Genomic DNA, 10,344 nt, shown 5'->3' with positions numbered 1-10,344 from the left:
AATTAAACATTTTGTAAGCGTTGGAAAAATTTACTTCGTTTTTCACTATTTTTTCTCTAATTATGCAAAGAGAAATACCCTTAAAATCGTGATATCTTCTCATAAGTTGGTTCATATAATTCGTAATTTTATAAAGAATCATACTATCAATTTTCATAGCAATCGGTTCCATACATTTTGAGTTATACTGCACAGAAATGCGAAAAAAGTCATTTCGAGATAAACGCGTTTGAAAAATAAATTCTCGCAAACTAGAATTTCAAGAAAGTTAACAATAATGTAAAATGCTTACGGATTAATCTGTGATTCCAGCACCATATAGTAATTCTCCTTCTTCCTCGTAGCACTTCCAACTTCGTTGTTATCTCTCTGTTTATCGTCGTGCTGGTTCCCGTGGAAGTTTCTTTTACGCGGCTTACTGCGGCGTTCTTTAGACTCATGTTCGCCTTTCGGGTGCGAATACATTTTACAAACACACTCGTAGAAGGCTGAGTCGGAACTGACTCCAAGTAAAGTACAGCGACGCTTTAACGTAATATAACAGAAATAATCCCTTGTGTTGATGCTTCTAGTACCTTCTATACCGTTATTTGAAAAGAGAAATACAAAGGGGGTGTTTCGTTTCAAGGCTACGTTAATATACCAAGCGACTGTGAGGTTGAACCGGTCAAGCCTATCTAAGGTAGCGCTCCGCCCTATCGCGCTCGAGCCTGTAGCCGATGTGCTCATATGCTCATAAAATCTAAACGATTGCGAATTTGGTTTTGAAATTTTGGCAGCGTATTCTTGGATAGTTCAGCTAGAGATTTATACAATAAAAAAATCGAATTTTTTGAACCTCCTTAATGTGGTTTCCCTCCTTAACGCTTGCGTAAGACACGTGTGTAACATTCTGTTGTTTGATTATATCAGTCCTTTCCGTACACACTACGGTGGCTGCGACTGGAGAGGCGGTGAGATTTACACAAACACGGTTTACTTCATCGGTTTATTAATCACTGGTGTCCTCAGTACCTCTCCTCACCTATCAAATACCTATCATCATTTTACAATTGCAGTACAAGATCGTATATGTTCAACACCTTGACTGACTCTTCGTACAACACTAAATCTTTCTCCCTCTCCATTTCAGCCATACGACCATGGAACAAATTACGCTGTAACACACGTCGTATTGAAACCACCGTGCATCTGGGAGGGGTTTAAAGCTTTGTCTTTATCATTGCTGTAGCTTCACTTTCTCATCCCTTGGTACTTCTGTTTTCTTCTTTTTATCTCATCTATTAACTTTAAACTATTATTTTCCGTTCCTTTTCTGACTAGTCATCTTCTTCTCTACTTTCAATCCGTATGTACTGTTATCGAACCTTTCTGTTAACGTAATTATACACATTCGACAAGAATGTAATGAGAAAATTGCTTAACGTTGATAACAGTGACGTTTCTTAAATTAATTACTATGGATATTATTATTATTATTATTATTATTACACAGGGTGTTTCAAAATTCCTATAAAAGTTTTAAAGAACTGAAGGGGGTCTTAGCATATAAAGTTTAGGTGGAAATGAGTGCCCGGAGACGTACCGCTTAGATGTAAAATAAGTTTAGAGGTCGGATCATTTTCAAATCTCCCACTTCACGGCACGCACACATCGGACCAGTGAGCTCCGACAACAGTTCTCTGCAGGAGATGCTCCACGTGGCGACCCTGTTTGTTGCACAAAGTGTATCTGCGACACATGCTTTTGTACACACGATCCACGAACACTGGTGGCCGTCCATGGTACACCACAGTCAGTCCGCCGCGCGGGGTAGCCGTGCGATCCAGGGCGCCTTGCCACGGTCCGCGCGGCTACACCCGTCGGAAATTCGAGTCCTCCCTCGGGCATGGGTGTGTATGTTGTCCTTAGTGTAAGTTAGATTAAGTAGTGTGTAAGCCTAGGGACCGATGACTTAGCAGTTTGGTCCCATAGGAACTTACCACAAATTTCCAAAAATTTCCACAGTCAATCCTCCTAGTTGTGAACGTACCAGTTTCCAACCGCCGTTTTTGCAGTTTAACGAAAATGTGAGTGATGGACTGAGGCGACTCAGAAAATGTTCTCGATAAATGCGTTGTGCAGCTTTACCATTACGTACTGTACCTTGAAGCGGGAGATTTGAAAGTGATACGAACTTCAAACATATTTTATATCCAAACGATACATTTCCGAACATGTGTTCCTTTTAAATATTTATCTACTAAAAGTTCTCTGAGTATCGTACCTAGTCATAAACGAAAAAAAGGAGTATCCTGAGGAACTGAAGAAATCAACGGTCGCGCCACGGCTACAGCGGCCATCTTCTGGGTCTTGGCTGAATCGTTGGTTTCTTCGGTATACTTACAATCGCCTCCTTCTGGGTCTACTGTCCCAAAAGGTCACTGTGACCGTGGTTGGAACTTGGTTAGTTTAGTATAGTTTTTTCCCATTGTGGTGCAGTATAATATTCAGAAAACTCTTATGTCAACTGACTCTCGCTACGGAAGCTTACACACATATTAGCAAGCTCTATACTGCTCATGTACCATACAAATCGTACTGTTTACTCACTGAAGATGTCTGGCCAAATGTAAGACAGGATCTGAAGGCTCTAATATTTCTTGATGAAATAAGCGCATAATTAAATAAATAAAATAAACTCGCCTACTAACATGATTTTTATCAGACAGTAAATGGTGATGGCAATGGCTGAGCAAATAGGACGTCATACTGTCTTGGTGTCAAACAGTTATACGTGAGAAGCGTTCAGCTGTCTACCACTTAGCAGTATTTGTGATCAATCTAATCTGCCCGCTCAGCGGAGTGGTCAGCGCGTCTGATGCCGTGCAGTGGGCCTGCATTCCATTCCTGGACGGGTCGGAGATTTTCTCCGCTCTGGGACTGGGTGTTGTTTTGTCATTATCTTCATTTTTTCATCATCAACATGCAAGTCGCTCAATGTGGCGACAACTGAAAGGACTTGCTGTACCACTCTGCGTCCCAACTTCCGCAGGTGGAGACTTGGAGCCATCAATGCCAGACGACCAATCTTCAACATTTTGTGGTCAGTCTTAAACTAAGTGTTCCAAGATGTGAGGCTCGAATAAGAGCACCCCAAAGGTGTAGTTGCTTCAAGTGTTTATTACCGAATAAAATCCTCCCTCCTTTCCACCAAGGTTTTGTTAACTTCGCACGCGGTGTATTTGGTTCCGATCAGCTTGCTTGTGTCTTTGGGTCCTGTATTCCAAATATCATTGCATCAGTTGACTTCCAGTGTCCACTCTAATACAGTTTTTAACAAATTCCTTTTAATTCTTCTTTTAGTGGTGATATTTTGGCTGCGAGTCAGCTTTCTCGTTCAGAACATGGGCCGAAAGATTATCAACTTATAAAACAACTTTCCAATTATCTGCCAATGTGGTAACCACCCACGTCACCACGGTATATTGGCTGAAACTTCTTATTTTTAATTCATGAAAAGGGCCAGCACATTGCTGTTAATTTACTTTTGAAGGCACCCGGCGCCCATATGCATGCATACCATACTTTTATTCATGGATACTGTTCTAGTTCTGCATCTTAGGCCCTGTTTCACAATTAACTGCCTTCTTAAAAGTGCTGGAAAAGATAATTTACTTATCAATGAGTAAATCACAATTTCGATTCCAGAAGGCATCCTCCACTGACTCTGCCACCTACTATTTCGTATACTGAAATATCTGAATGATAAAATTTCACCCACCTGGATTTTGTTATACTCTCTGCAAATCTTTCTGAGCTAATCACAATATTATTTTAGACAAGCTTGACAGTTATAGCTTTCAGAGTACAGTAAATCAGTGGTTAACTCCATACTTAAGTGATAGGAAGCAAAGGGCCATGTTACACACCTTATGCTATATTCATGATACATTTTGGGGAGAACTTACTATTGCTGTTCCATAGGGTTCAATATTAAAACCGCTCCTTTTCTTGCTATGTAAAAATGACCTTCCATGTTACACTGATAGGGTAGAAGTAGTACGCTTATCTGATGATGAAAGCCTCGCAATCAATCTAAATGACAATGTAAGGGACAATAAATTAAATATTTAGGAAGATTTTTGAATAGATATCTGTAACACACCTATCACTTAACTAAGGACACTGACAGTTCGTTCAAATCGGAGCCAGACATGGTACTTCATAATCGAAAACAATAGAATATTCGGGAATAGAAATGTGATAAACTGAATGTTCAGAATTCGTGAGGATGTATATCGACTAGAACTTGAATGGGAAATGATGTTTCATACATCTTCTCAAATGGCTGAGTTGAGTACTATGTGTTCTTCATATAACTGCTGATTCTGGTATCAAAAATATTGATAAATTTCATTCATTGTTATCATTTGAAATTATATTTTTAGGAAATACCACACAAAATATTTCATGGATATTAGCTGGTGTGGATCTACGAAGCTCAAGTAGACAACTTGTAACACTATAACCCAGTACCACATACATTTTTCAAGTCATATATCTCATGAATTTGAAGCAATGTTTTGTGACACTGTATATTTACGATTTTTGCCAGAAATTAGTTTTTGTGAAAACGTAATGTGCACTGAAAGAATAAATAAGAAATAATCATGTCAAATCGTTGTAGTGAACACGCTGGCAGTGTCAGGGAAATTTACATTGTACGAAACACAAAGAATATCTTTCATGTAACGATAACACGGTTGGCGCGAAAGCGCGCTGTCGTAAAGGTGAGTGTAGAGAGAGTTGCAAAGCATCTGTATTGTGGTACAGACTTGTGTGTTGGTGCGCAAATTCCAAATGGAGATTTCGCTGGAAATGGTGTTATAATGTATGCCTAGGAAAAATATAAGTGAGCGAGCAGGTGTATGGGCACAATAAATGGCCACAAGAAGATTTTGGCGCTAATGAAGAATACTGTGTGGTCCAAATTTATTGAAGGTTCTTGCTAATCAAGAAAAGCCTATTGCCAATAATGAATTTCATAATAGGCATTACATCGCACTACAAGCAACTCATTGCAAAGTGAGATCCCGGCAACACGCTTCGTGAAACGGTGAATATATTATGAAGCTATTGTTAGTATGCTCAGTGTTCAATAGGCACGCCTGCGTAATAGTAACTTTTTTTGAGCATCAGAGTGTGTTCTGTCAATGAATGAATTTTATGAGTGAATCTTTACTGACCCAAGTCGTTAACTATAAGCGAGGTCCTATCCTCCGCATTTTAACTTCCAAGAAAGTCGTGAGTGAAAGAAATGGTTAAAAGAAAATAGATTCAGTTAAATTTAAAGCTGATTCTAAATCAAGTAATTATTGCAATAAAAAGCAGTGGTAACAATAGTTATTCATATATTGCAAACGATCAGTTCAAACTAAAAGTGGTTTAAATGCAATTAATATACGACAAAAGTAAAGTATGCGGACTCTCTTGTAGTCAAGTTAATTTTATGATTTTATGCTGCGTTCCATTAATGGTATTATGCGCTTATGTCTACGTAACATTAGTATTGACAAATAGTTATGGCCATGAATGAAAATTTTTACGGCACCAGCTGAAAAGTAATCAATAAAGAACACTAATTACTTTTTGGTCACGATTATGCAGGCATCCAAAGAGACAGAATTACCGTGAGTTACGTAACACAATATAATTTCTATGAACTGTTGCTAGTCGTTGCATATTATTAGTTTTCATAATTATAATTAACATCACTGTATTCCAAATTAAAGTCTATAGTGTCCATGTTAAACGTGTTTCCTACATCTCAGCTCGCACGATTGTATTTTGTTCAGTTGCCACATTGTCATTCTTGTCCAGTATTTGCGTGATTTCAAAGTTATCAGTCATTTATGAATTTAACCTTTGCTCGTTTTGGAACTGGCGACCGTTTTTATTCTGCAACCTAAATTCAGTCAAACAACTTTGGTATACAAAATTATGGCTAACTACAGTGAAACATTATTACTTTTTCTTTACATTTCGATTGCTGTTGTACATAGTAAACGATCGTGGAAAACGATCAGGTAGTAACTGCCTATATTCTATCGATAAGCACTGATCTTGGGTTTCGATGCTTCGTTTCCGTTAATTAAGGAATAATAGGCACACGTGTCATAAAAAAACCTTTTTGTACACCAGAGAGCATATGCATGTTACAAACTAGTTAGAAAACTGAGCATACTAACACTAGCTTCACAACATATTCACCGTTTCATGAAGCGTGTTGCGAGTAACCAGTGACAGTCCAAAAATAATAGCGACATTCGTAAAATATAAGGCTAGAAATGAAAAGTCCCCCAAAATTAATATTACTTTACGCTGAAATGAGTAAACAATCTAAACATAAAATATAAACCCAAAGACTGGGGAGCAGCACAAGTCACACCATTCAAAAAAGGTAGTAGGAGTAATCCACTAAATTACAGTCCCATATCTTTAACGTCGATATGCAGCAGGATTTTGGAACGTTTATCGTGTTCGAAGATTATGAATCACCTCGAAGAAAACGGTCTATTGACGTACACTCAATATGGATTTAGAAAACATCGTTCTTGTGAAACACAACTATATCTTTATTCGCATGAAGTGTTGAGTGCTACTGACAAAGGATTTCAGATCGATTCCCTATTTCTGGATTGCCGAAAGGCTTTTGACACTGTACCACACAAGCGGCTTGTAGTAAAATTGCATGCTTGTGGAACATCGTCTCAGTTATGTGACTGGATTCGTGATTTTCTGTCAGAGACGTCACACTTTGCAGTAACTGACGGAAAGTCGTCGAGTAAAACGGAAGTGATTTCTGGCGTTGCCCAAGGCAGTATTATAGGCTCTTTCCTGTTCCTTATCTATACAAACGATTTGGGAGACAATATGAGCAGCCGTCTTAGGTTGTTTACAGATGACACTGTCGTTTATCGACAAATGAAGTCATCAGAAGGTCAAAACAAATTGCAAAACGGTTTATAAAAGATATCTGTATGGTGCGAAAATTGGCAGTTGACCCTAAATAATGAAAAGTGCGAGGTCATCCATATGAGTGTTAAAAGGAATCCGTTAAACTTCGGTTACACGATAAAACAGTCAAATCTAAAAGCCATAAATTCAACTATATACCTAGGAATTAGAATTACGAACAACTGAAACTGGCAGGAACACACAGAAAATGTTGTGGGGAAGGCTAACCAAAGACTGCGTTTTATTGGCAGGAAACTTAGAAAATGTAACAGATCTACTAAGGAGACTGCCTACACTAAGCTTGTCCATCCTCTTTTAGAATACTGCTGCGCGGTGTGGAACCCTTACAAGATAGGTTTGACGAGTACGTCGAACAAGTTCAAAGAAGGGCAGCACGTTTTGCATTAATGCAAAATAGGGGAGAAAGCGTCACTGAACTGATACAGGATTTGGTGCGTACATCATTAAATGAAAGGCGTTCTTCGTTGCGGCGCAATCTTCTCTCGAAATGCCAATCACAAACTTTCTCCTCCGAATGCGAAAATATTTTTTTGACACCGAGCTACATGGGGAGAAACGATTACCATGATAAAATAAGGAAAATCGGAGCTCGTATGGAAAGATATAGATGTTCATTCTTTCCACACGCCATACGAGATTGGAATAATAGAGAATTGTGGAGGTGGTTCGATGAACCCTCTGCCAGATACTCAAATGTGATTTGCAGCGTCTGCCAGACACTCAAATGTGATTTGCAGTGTATCTGTGTAGATGTAGATATAGCTGTAGGTTTGACTACCTCGCTTGTGCATTAAAGTTTCTGGCTGACGCTGAAAACATTTTTCAAAACAAACTGCAAGCATCCCTGCTTCAGAATTGTTACACTATAGATGAATCTCTAAAAATGTCAAATCTCTGTATAGGCGGGTTACTTTATACAATTGTGCTGGAGATTAAGATAATGTATAATCAAATTTAGTAGGATGTAGCCATAGTTTCACTGAAAAATTGTGTAGTATTTCTAAAGGTATTGACACATTTCACATGATAGTGTGTAGTCCCAAATATGGTCCATGGAACGTACACATAATTAACCACTTAAATTGCTGAGTAAGTAATTATCACCGTTTCCTTGTTCGTATGATGTGCAATAAATAATGGGATCTGTATATACCTAGGTAAAACTTTCCTTGTTTTACACTTTTCTAATCAGTGGATATTAAAATAAACGAAATACGACAAACATAGAGAACAGCATCACGTTCGTCACAAATAAATGCCAGATACGTTTTTATGTATTAGAAGATGAGAAGATTATTTAAATTCTCTGTTGGGTCTAACTAAGGAACAAGAATACACAAAAAGATTTGAACTGAACGTGCCACTGATCTACGGAATTCGTACGCACTGTATACTTCTCCAATGCAAGTCCCAGTGATGCGAGTCAGCACGACTCCGAGTCAAGCAATATAAACCCAGCCAACGCGTCGGCACCCACGAGTTACCAAGCAGAAGTGTCGCGAAGGATAAAACTCCTGGTCAGATAATAAATTTAATTACGATGAACACCATGTGTTTGTTTATTTTAATATTGATTTTGTTTATATAGAATTCATCAGGAGAATTAGGATGCAGCATGTACCGTAAGTTGTAACAAAGTACAATTTTACTATGAATATGCGCTGCTCATACTGCTGGGAATTGGAACAGTGGTTGGGGAAGGAGCTAAAGTTCCCTTTCTGCCATTACACACTGCTCGTATTAAGCAGTTTTCCGCTAGTAATTCGACAAAATTAAAAATAATAAGTGCAATGAGAAAAAAATATCAAACAGAATATTTCGATACGACATGCAGTGGAGACTGAGTCACAAGATACACAAACTGAGTTTCTTTAAATGCGTGGAACAGTCCACCCAATATATGGCTGTCATTATTAATTAGTTTCGTAATATATTTTTGTGGACTTCGTGAGGATTATAAAATACTGTATATGGCGTTGTTACGTCACGAATTGGATAGAAAATTATATCTATTCTGAGAAGCCCTCAAGATATCATGATTAATTTGTTTAATAAACATTTCTAGACTTAATGTGGATATTAGAAGGCTAAATGTGGCGATATAACATTACGAATTGGGTGTAAAGCTATACCTACACTGGGAAGTCCCTCAGAGCCTCTGCTCCGTGCTTTCTCGGAGTCCGTACAACGTACAACTTGATGAAGCCACTCAAGCAGACACTTCACAATATTCACCAATATCCTGTTTCTCTACCACTGGCAACTCCTTACTTCCCAGTTAGTTCCTCTATCCACCGCGTCTGCGTATATGATTCAGAGATAAGTTGAAAATCTACTTTGCTCGCTGTTTTACGTATTTTCTCTAAATTGTAGAATCGTTACAGTTCACCTCATGTTATATCATACTGAAATTTAATACTGTGCCGTGGAACGTGTCAACTGAAGAACGGTATCAAAATAAATTGTATTTGTACAAGTACATACCAAAGTGGATACGTATTTTATTCAGTAATTCGTTTATGGTTTAAGAACTACCACGAGAAAACAACTTTAATTTGCATTTATAAACAATATTATTACCTTTCGACATTATGTTTCTGTGAGTAGGCTGCCAAGAGATTCGATAAATTTGTAGTCCCCTCGTTTTACCTCCAAATTTAGATTCACTAGAAGAATATTCAGGTAAATTTCTCTTTTAATTTTGTATGTGTCAATAACACTCGTATTTTAAAAGTCAAACAAATTTTTGAAAGGAATACTATTACCGAATAAATGTATTGTGAAGCTGAAGTTAGTAAAATGCTGGCCATTAAAACGGAAAGAAACGTTAAATGTAGAGTTGTAAAACTGCCAGAGGCTACAAGAGTATCATAAGTAAACGGAGACTACTGAAGTTTTCCCAGTAGCCTTGGTCAGTTAAGATCGTGACCATGTTTGTTACCTGTACGTTAGGTATGTTGCATATATATCGGGCGTTCACTTATTTCGATCGCTTTGTTTCTACTCGTATATGCGATCAATGTCTTACTAGATTCCCTTAGAAACCGGAAGCGGTGTATCATGTAGAATCTGTGAGGATATGTAAAGGGCAATGTAACCTACGGAACATTTCTGTTGTACATAGTTATACTCCTGCCTCTTACTCCAAAATAATGAGTATTTACAGCAAAACTGAAATTATCAATATTCAGTTCAGGTTTCATTCGAAAATTGTTGATCTGTAATGTGACACAGAGGAATGTTGAAGGAAAAATAAAAAGGAAGCAATATAAATTAACCATGTAGGGCTAAAAACCGCAATTTAGTCAAAATGAAATAACATTA

Source organism: Schistocerca nitens, chromosome 3 (assembly GCF_023898315.1).
Source record: "Schistocerca nitens isolate TAMUIC-IGC-003100 chromosome 3, iqSchNite1.1, whole genome shotgun sequence".
NCBI lineage: Eukaryota > Metazoa > Arthropoda > Insecta > Orthoptera > Acrididae > Schistocerca > Schistocerca nitens.
This window is presented reverse-complemented; position numbering follows the sequence as displayed.